We start from the raw sequence: 10,517 nt of genomic DNA, 5'->3' as shown, positions 1-10,517 counted from the left end.
GTTGTGATCTGAAAATATGCATGGTATAATCTCGATCTTTTTGTATTTGTTGAGGGCTGATTTGTGTCCCAGTATGTTATCTATTCTGGAGAACATTCCATGTGCACTAGAGAATAATGTATATCCCACTGTTTTAGGATGAAGTGTTCTGAGTATATGTATAAAGTCCATCTGATCCACTGTGTCATTCAGAGCCATGTTTCCCTTGCTGATTTTCTGTTTAGATGATCTTTGCATTGTCGTAAGTGGGGTGTTGAAGTTCCGTACTATTATGGTATTATTACCAATGAGTTTTTTTTAATGTTTATGATTAATTGATTTATATATTTGAGGGCTTTCACATTTGGAGCATAAATGTTTACAATTGTTATTTCTTCTGAGTAGCTAGACCCCTTTATTGTGATAGAATGCCCTTTCTCATCTCTTGTTACAGATTTTACTTTAAAGTCTAGATTGTCTGATAAAAGTATGGGTATACCAGCTTTCTTTTGGTTATGATTAGCATGATTGATTAGTGGTTCTCCATCCCCTTACTTTCAAGCTGAAGGTGTCCTTAGGTCTAAAGTGGGCCTCTTGTAAGCAGCATATAGATGGATTTTATTTTCTTATCCATTCTGTTACCCTATGTCTCTTGATTCAAGCATTTAGTCTATTGACATTTAGAGTGTCTACCGAAAGGTATGAATTTATTGCCATTATTTTTCTTATATGGTTGGAGTTTCTGGTGGTGTTCTCTGGTCCTTCTTAGTCTTTGTTGCTTTTTGTTTGTTTGTTTGTTTGTTTCCATCTTTTCTCCCCTCAGAGAGTCCCTCTTAAAATTTCTGACAGGACTGGTTAAGTGGTCACGAACTCCTTTAATTTTTGTTTGTCTGGGAAACTTTTAATCTCTCCTACTTTGAATGACAGCCTTGCTGGATAAAAAATTCTTGACTAAATTTTTCACATTCAGCACATGGAATATATCCTGCCTGGCCTGCTAAGTTTCTGTTGGTCAGTCTATAGCAAACCTGATCTGTCTTCCTCTGTAGGTTAAGGAATTTTATTCCCTTGCTGCTTTCTTGATTCTTTTCTTGCCTGAGTATTTTGTGAATTAGACTATGATTTGCTTTATTGATGGTCGTTTTTGGTTGAATCTTATGGGAGTCCTCTGTGCTTCTTGGATTTTGATGTCTTTGTCTTTCCCCAGGTTAGGAATGTTTTCCACTATGATTTGCTCACATAACCCTTCTACCCCTTTTTCTCTCTCTTCATCTTCTGGGTCCTCTATGATTCTGATGTTTTTCCTTTTTAATGAGTCACTGTTTTCTCTTACTCTTTTTTCTTAATTTTTAATATTTATTTATTTCTGAGAGAGAGACAGAGCATGAGCAGGGGAGGGGCAGAGAGAGAGGGAGACACAGAATTGGAAGCAGGCTTCAGGCTCTGAGCTGTCAGCACAGATATCGATATGGGTCCAGATCCCACAAACTGTTAGATCATGACCCAAGCTGAAGTCAGACACTTAACTGAGCCACCCAGGCTCCCCTGATTTCAATTATACTTAACTCGTGCTCTTTTGTTTTAGCCTTCCTCTTTTTTCTGCTTCATTATACTTCATAAGATTTTCCTCTTTATTGCTGATTCTTTGTTCTGCTTCATCCATCCTTGCTTCTGTGGCACCAACTGAGATTGCAGCTCATTTATAGTATTTTTTAAATTTAAATTTTGACTAGTTTTTACTTCTTTTATCTCTGTAGAGTGGGATTCTAATCTATTTTTGAACCCAGTTAGTATTCTTATTACTATGATTCTAAATTCTGGTTCAGACATCTTGCTTGTATGTGTGTTGGTGAAGTCCCTGGCTGTCCTTTCTTCCTGCTCTTTCTTTTGGGGGTGAATTCTTTCATTTTGTCATTTTGAAGGAAGAAAAGGAATTAATAAGGTAAAAAAGTTTAATTAAAAAATTAGAAACAACACACACACACAAATCAAACAAATGATGCTAGATCCTAGGTGTGTTTTGGTCTGGTTATTGAAAGGAGTTTGGCTGGTTAGAGTAAAAAAAGGGAAATAATTAAAATTATAAAGTTAAAACACAACACACAAAATCAAATAAATGATGCTAGATCCTGGGTGTGTTTTGTTCTGGTTTTGAAAGGTGCTTGAATGATTAGAGAAAAAAGGGGGGAGGAAGAAAACATTTGAAAATTTGAGAAAATGAATACAATGAAATATAATAACTTGAAATAATTTAAGTATAATAGGATTTGAAAAATTTATAAAAATAGAAAAAAATAACAAAAAATATTGTTAATAAAAATTGATAATAAAATGTTTTTATCTTTCTGTATTCAAGTAAATGAAAAGAAACAAAAAAGAAAAAATAGAAAATTGAATAGTTGGACCAGTGAACAGACTGAAATATGATTTATATTACATCATTTTCCCCTAGAAGTCAAACTATGAAGCACTTTATGGTCCACAAACTAAATAGGCAGAGAGATTTGTGGTGTGCCTGAAGAGTAAGTATGACCCAGTTTTGTGTGGCTTAGTGTAACAGCTCTGTTCTCCACTAGTTGGTGCTGCTTAGCTTATTGGGGTGGGTTGTTGTGAAGCCTATAAGCATGTATGCCCATGTGCGGACGGGGTGAAAGTGGCGTCACCCAGCTACCCAGTTTCTAGTATGAGAACTCTGTGTTCACCCTTACCAGGAATTGCTCACCCGTTTTTTGTCTCTGGCTTTTGTCCACACCCTGCTTTACACTCTCTGTGACCACACCATCAGGTGGCCAGGAGGCAACTCCTTCCTGAGTTTTATCTTAGATGAGGCTGTGTTTCCTGACGCCTGACTTCTGAGGGACTGCAGCTTTACTCACTCAGATCCTATGGGGGAGGGTCTCACTGAGCAATGGATGGGGTGCCGGCCCCACTCAGGAAGGTTCGCAGAACTGTGCTGCTGCTGATGTCCAGAAACTGCAGCTGGGTGCCAACTCACCCCAGAAAAAGTTCACACAATTGTGTAGCAGCAGCATTTCAGGGATTATGTAAAATCACACATGGCCTGAGGACCTTCCTGACCCACTCTGCTCCTGAGGATTTGCCCTTCCCACTACACACTGCCAGGTATAAATCTGCAGAGTTTCAGATTCTGCACTGCCCCATTTACCCTCTCCTTTCTCCTTTCTCTCTTTTTAGTTCAGTCGCTGTGGCTGTTTCCACTTTTCCACTTTCTCTCCAGCTGCTTTGTGCGGGTTGCTTTTCCCAGACTCTGCCCCCATCTGCATTCTCTCTTGGCAAGCAGAAACAGCTCCTTGCCTTCTGCAGCTTCTTTCTGCCCCAGTTCACCTCTTTGAGTCACAGACCTGATGACTTCTGTGGTTCAGGTTTGTGCAGATTGTTGTGTTAATCCTCATATTAGTTTTCTAGGTGTGCAGGATGGTTTAGTGGTGACATGGATGTATTTCATTGACACGAGATGGAAAAAAGACTTCCATGCTGTTCTGCCATCTCGGCTTTTCTCCCCAAAGATCTTACCCATTCCTTTAAACGCTTCTTTGAGGGACTGATGCAGAAACTTTGTAAGAGCATTTAAGATTCTTTGGGGAGAGAGTGTTTATACCTCAAGTGGAGAGAAGAACCCACTGAAATAGGAGGAATTAGTAACTCAATAGATATTGAGGTATCATTACTTTGGAAGAGAAGGTATGAGTAGAAACTGAGATTGAGATGTTGGTCAAGAGATGCTTCCTGAACAAGGATGTATATGGAGCAATTTGGGAAATAAAAGGTGGACAGGTGAGTTAGAAAATAAAAGGGGCAGTAATTTTAGGCTATACAGACCTTGAAGAATCATTAAGAATCTTGTGAGAGATGTTCTTTTACACATGAGATATGATTCTCACAGCCATCTAGAGGACAGACAGAAAGAAGAATGTGGACAGATTGAGTTTTCCTGGGACACAGTTGTAGCAACTGTTACAGTCATCTAGATTCTTGCTCTTCAAATTGTGGTCCATGGAAGAAGTGGGGATAAATGGGAGATAAGCTAGGACCCAGGTCCTGGCTCCTTTCTTCTGTATTCAAAGTCTCTAGTTTCTGCAGTTTTTTTCTTGAATTTCACTGGTTCTTACATTTCACTCTCTCATGATGAGCAGTCACTCACTCATCTCATGGTGAGCATAAGTTCAACATCAAATGATGCTCAAAATCAAGAAATTCTTTCAAGTAGCTGTGTCTTTTCCTTGGAATTCTGCCTCCAATCTCTGACAACAGAAATCCTACACAGTAATCATGATCCAGTTTAAATGTTACCTCCTGCTCATGCCTTTCTGGATAATACAGGACAGAAGCAATTTATTTCCTTTGACATCCTCTACTCCTTTGTGTCAGTATTAACATATCTGGCTCTCCACACATTGTCTTCAGTCTTCCATTTTTCCTTCACTGAACTAAGCTTCTGGAGTGGGGAGACTGTGTCTTGCATATTTTTATATTCACTCCACAGGGCTTACCACTTACAGACCTAAAAAACTGTTAAATAACTTTCATCTGTGGTATATAGTTGGGGGAGAGAGGACATGAATAGAGGTGTAGAAGTAGAGGCTCATGAATACTGACAAAGGATATTACTGTTAATGTAGGTCCAGACATGATATTTTCAGGTAAAGATCCTATTATTAGGCCATTTTTATACCACCAGTAGAATTATTCCCATATTTTTATTCATCATTAATTTTCTCTCTCATTCAAATATAGAGCTTTTCCTAGTGGGAAATAGACAGTAAGCAAGAAAACAAATGTCCAAATAATTACATATGTTGAGGAGCATCCAGAGGCAATAAATAGTGTTTTATGACAAACAATAACAGCGAATTTTCTTTACATAGGTAGGCTATGAAAGGTCTTTATGAGTATGGAGTCTCCTTCAGCACCAGAGGACTCTGCTATTTTGTGTGGAGCTCTGAATTGTTATGTTCCTGCCACACATTTGTACACATGCATGCACACACACACATCGATCACTTGACTAGGAATCTGTATCCCACCCTCTGCAACCTCTTCCTGACCCATATCACTGCCTCTGGCCCTACCTCCTCCTATCCCTTCTCTCTCTCCTCCCTGTATGCACTTCTCTGGCTGATTCCTCAACCCTGGCCCTATGTCCATGGATCTATCTTTGGCTTTGAGTCTATGGCTTTTGGACTCTCTAAGCCTGGGTCCATCTCATGTCTCTAAGTCCATGTCTGTCTCAGCAATCTCTGACCTCTTGGTATCTCTGAGCTGTGTCTGTGTTGGATTTTTCACTCTGTAGTCTGGATGTTCCTTTCTTTCCTCTCTCCTGTCTTTGAATCTGTCTCCCTGTCACTCACTTCCACTGCAGGCTGTCTGCTTCCTTTGACTCTGTGTCTTGGTCTCTTGGACTATCCTGGATGCTTATGCTGACTTTGCTTTCTTTTTTTTTTTTTAATGTTTTATTATTTTTTTTTTTTTGATACAGAGAGAGACAGAGCATGAGAGGGAAAGGGGCAGAGACAGAAGGAGACAGAACCGGAAGCAGGCTCCAGGCTCTGAGCTAGCTGTCAACACAGAGCCTGACGCGGGGCTCGAACCCACGACTGTGAGATCTGACCTGAGCCGGTTGGAGGCTTAACTGACTGAGCCACCCAGGCACCCATGACTTTGCTTTCTTGGCCTCACTTGGTTGGTATTGGCTTGAATTTAATGGGACCTTCTGTACTTGTTACTCTGTCTGTCTCCCCCTTCTCTGTGTCCCTGTGTCTCTCTGCAGTTCCTGAGTTGAGATGATGAGAAGGCATGGAGGAGACATTTTGTGTGGCCCTTTGAGCGCAGAATGGAAGGCTGGGCAATTAGATTCAGTGGAGGCTCTGACTATCACATTCTGCTCCTCACTGAACATTCTCCAGGTCTCCAGCTTCATGTCACTTCCCTTCTTGTAGATTTGGCCCTTCCTCTCCCCATTAATCCACTGGCAGCCACTGGAAATTCTGGGAGGGCACTCAAGGTCCCTTTAGGCCAGGTATCTGTCTGGGGCATTCTCTGAGAAGAGGACTGATGAGAGATGGGAGGCCCACTTGAGGTGCTTTGCCAGATGGGGAGGAGTATGCAAAACAGAAAAGCAGAACTTTGCCTTTGGATCCTGGGCAAGAACTTCCTAGTGACTCCTTGTACCTCTCAGATAGGGACACATGAGAGAAAGAGTCCAGGAAGGGGATATGGCTGGTCTTCAAATAGAAGAAGGGGAACAGAAAGTGCATTTCCCTATTTAATCCCTTCATGGCATTAGTAACTCTTCCTTGTACATAAGAAATTCTCGAAAGTCATTGGATTTTATTTCACCAGGTCTCCCAAAATTAGTGCTTTAATAAGTGGAACCAATCCCTTGCAATATTCCTTCCAATCCCACCCCCTCATCACTCATCGTAGGTGACTCAGTATCTGCCCCTAGGACAGTTTTCCTACCTGCAAGCTTTCCAAGAACCCCAGTGATCATCAAACCCTAGCTCAAATCCCAGTCATTCCAACCCCTTCTCTTCCCTCATTTACATGGTTCCCACCTTCCTCCTCTCTCTTTTTGCTCAACTCAATACAACTTGCCACCTGGGTTACTCTCCAAAGACAGGAAGTCATTAATGAGCTAGAAGGGGAGGGTCAAGGGCAGCCTGGTGTATGTGATGGGACTCCAAAGCTAATAGATAAGGAGTCTTGTCAGCATCTGTCAAATATACCATCTCCCTCCATCATCCCTCTCTTGCTTCTTAGTCCATCTCCTGCTAAAGCGGATCAACTGAACTCAGGTGCACATTCATGGAAGCCTAGACTTATTATTCTCTAGACTCATTTTCTCTAGGATTGTCACTACTCCTGCCATCTTTCTTTCAAAACTCCCAAGGACCCTGGGAAACTGAGATTGTAGATGGAAGCCAAGGAGGAAGAGAAATTTCTCCCTTTGCACAATACCTTGATCCTAGCTCCATGCCCCCACCACACATCCTCAAAAGGGAAATTAAAACTTCAGACAATGGCGGGGCACTTGGGTGGCTCAGTCGGTTAAGTCTTTGACTTCAGCTTAGGTCATGATCTCACATTTGAGGTTTCGAGCCCCGTGTAGGGCTCTTTGCTGACAGCTCAGAGCCTGGAGCCTGCTTCCGATTCTGTGTCTCCCTCTCTCTCTGCCCCTCCCCTGCTCATGCTCTGTCTCTCTCTGTCTCAAGAATAAAACATTAAAAAATTAAAACTCCAGGCAATGGCAAAGAGTGTGAAATCTCAGGAAGACTTCTCCCGCCTTAAAGAGGTTGTGAGTCTCGAAACCAAACGACATGGAAGGAAAGATAATGTTGGACAATTAAAGATCACTTCTTCTGATGAATATGTAATTTCCACCAGGGAGTGAGGGACTTGGCAAAGAGGAGTTGAGCACAATTTCTCATCAGTAACCTGTGTAGGGCTCAGTGGTTACAAGAGAGCAGCAGAGAACTGCTATACCTCCAGAGGCAACCCTGGGTCCTTGGTCCTGAGATAAGGCTGAGCTGCCCAGGCTGGGGAATCTTTGGCTCCAGCAAGAACCCATGAATTTCCTAAATTAGGAAACCTCTCCATAGCCCTTTACACTGGTATCCCTTATTATCTTTGGCCCCTGAAATGTCATCACCCACTCCAACCCCCTTCCTTTTTCTGGTACACAGCACTTGGGCTGATGGCACACAAACACAGAGTGGCTTTTCTTTTAAGGCTCTACATCAGATGACATCTCAGCTCAAAGTGATGATGCTTTAGAGGGTCCCACCAGATAACTAGAGCCAGAATGGAATCCACATTATCTTGATTCCCAATAAAGGGGTCTTCCCATTGGTGGTGACTGCTTCTCCTAAAAGGGAAGCATACTTCCTAGGTACCAGTGAGAACCCACCTCACACCCTTGGTTTAAAATTTATGTCAAAGTTTAACCCTTCCCCATGTGATATGTTTACATAAATCACTGGTGCACATGGAGAACAGACATGTTCACCACAGACACCATGCTGTGTACCACTTATCCTTAGCACACACACCCCTCTGTCCCTCAGAGTCCCACAACCCCTGCCCCTCTCTTCCTACTTCTTGTGCTGCAAGAGCAACTTCTATTCATTCATAATTTGCTCTTTTCCCTATGTTTCCAGAGGCTCCTCAATGCTGCAGGCATAGAGGCAATTTTCCCATTCCTCATCTTAGTCCCTCCTAGTACATCCTTTGTTTCCACTTTTCTCTGATATTGTGTGTGGTGACAGAGAAAACTTAGGGAAAACTAGCAGTCTCTGAATTCTGCTCTCTGAATCTGCCCTGTTGATCATGGCCCTCCTGCACAGGAAAGGTCTGACCCATCTGTGATCCACCAGATTTAGCCCCACATCTTCTCAGTGTCCTTACACTCTTGACTGACTTCCTTATCGAGAAAAACTACTTTCATGCTTTGAGGGTTTGCACGATTTCACAAACTCAGCCTGAGCTTATTAGGCACAAAGTGCAATAAGAATATTTGAGTTGAACTAAGTAAGAACTTCTTCTCAGCAAGAGGGTTCTGAAAGAACCAACTTCTGTGAAATTCAGTAAGGATGCATACCTGGGCTTCCCAGAGACCCCCAAGAGACTAGACTTTGTTTGAATGTGTCTGGGTAGTACTGAAAGAGAGAGAAGTTTTTATTGTGATTTCTGTCATCCCAGCCTCAGAGGTGGCACACAAGAAGACTTCTGGGGTCTCTGTGGCCCTGAGGAAAATAGGTGAAGCCTGGAGTTAAGAACTATAGCCTGGTTACATCATTACCAAATTCTGAGGGAGGAAGTGAGGGGGGAAAGTGTAGGCCTAAACCCTGCACTGTCTGGCCAAAGTCCCACCCCCATGTCCCACTTTTATAGCCTTTCTTGGTCAGAGCAGGGCCTCTAAGTACTTCCAATGCAAGCCCTGAGTAAAGTCCTCAGGACCCAGTCTCCACCCAGTCTCAGACCCGAGACCCTGACGCTATCCTTCTGTGACTGGTAGGGAAAAGACACCCACTGCTCAGCTACCCAATCTCCCACACCCCAAACACAGATAGCCACCTTCTTCTGGCCTCTCACCTCACCCCACTGCATACCACAGTCTGAATTCTACTGAAAATTTGCACAAATCAAATCAAAGACATCTTCGGTTATGAATCTTCAGGCTCCTCGGAACAGCACCCACACACAAATGCACACATGCATGTAAACCTATTCAAACACACACACACACACACATATGGATCCTCATACATACATACATACATACATACACACAGACACATATGCTCAAATACAAACATATACACACAATCGTCACAAACATTCTCACATGTATGCACCACAAAGACACATATTCATAAACATATATTTACAGAAAGGCATACACAACCAATCTTACACTTTCATACACTCATCAACATCAAAAATACTATGCATGTATACATACTCTATTCCTTCTAAGGATCCAGTGCCCAACCCTCTAGATTCTAGAGATCTATAATGTCCAGGAGAAAGCATGGAAACCCACAGGAAATCGATTTCAAGTTTCTTGGCACACACTGGAACTCCTTTGCTATATTCTCCTTCCTGCAACAGAGTCTCTAGGGCTCTGGCCCACACCATGACAGTGGAACCTACAGAGATAATTTATTTCTTCACACAACAAAATCATTTGAGCACCTATCTGCCACCCCACACCTCACCTCCTACTCCCAGGCCTGAAGCTGACACAGACACAACACATTAAAAAAAATAAGAACTTCTGCCCAGTGGTGTAGTGGAAAGAGCAAGAACTTAGAAGTCAGTGACCCACATGTGAGATGGACATAAAGTGTTAATCACCCACCAAGGAGCCCTCCATCCCAGAGTCATCCTTAATCGCTCTGTTTACTCCAATTCTGAAACATTCTTTAGGGACAGATGCATCAGGATACAGTTATAGGATAAGATTTGCTGTGCTAAGCAGATGTGGGAGCGAGGAATACTAAGCAGTTGCTCAGAAGAAACCCGTTTAAATTCTGTGCTCAGAGCACAGAAGCAGCCCAGCCTGCCATCACCCTGTTGGGCACACCCTGCAGGTGCCTGGAGCTGTGGAGGAGGAGGGAATCACACCTCTTCCCCTGCTGCTCAGGTGGCCCCCTCAGCTCTTCTCCAGAGTCAAGCCTTAGCCTTAGTGGGAAGTGGCTTAGAGGGAAGATCTTACTCTCATTTTCTTGGGACCCTCCAAGGACCCACAAACACCCTTGCTTTCCCTGCCACAGCCTATATTCCCTGCACTCCTCCCAGATTCTATTCTGCCTGTCTTTCCCTCCTCCCAGTGGTATCCCCATCCAACCTTCCTTCCAGACAAGCCACCACCCTAACCATCTCTGAGCTTCCATCTAGCATTGTTCCATACTAGTTCTTCCAACTCCCTGCTCTGCCTACCCACATCCCTCTGACCCCCTGCACTGCCCACTTCCCACTCTGTCCCCTCCCAACTTGAGCAGCTTTCACCCCCCCCC

Source organism: Suricata suricatta, chromosome 10 (genome assembly GCF_006229205.1).
Source record: "Suricata suricatta isolate VVHF042 chromosome 10, meerkat_22Aug2017_6uvM2_HiC, whole genome shotgun sequence".
Classification (NCBI taxonomy): domain Eukaryota; kingdom Metazoa; phylum Chordata; class Mammalia; order Carnivora; family Herpestidae; genus Suricata; species Suricata suricatta.
The sequence above is the reverse complement of the archived record's forward strand: the minus strand, read 5'-3'. Positions refer to the sequence as shown.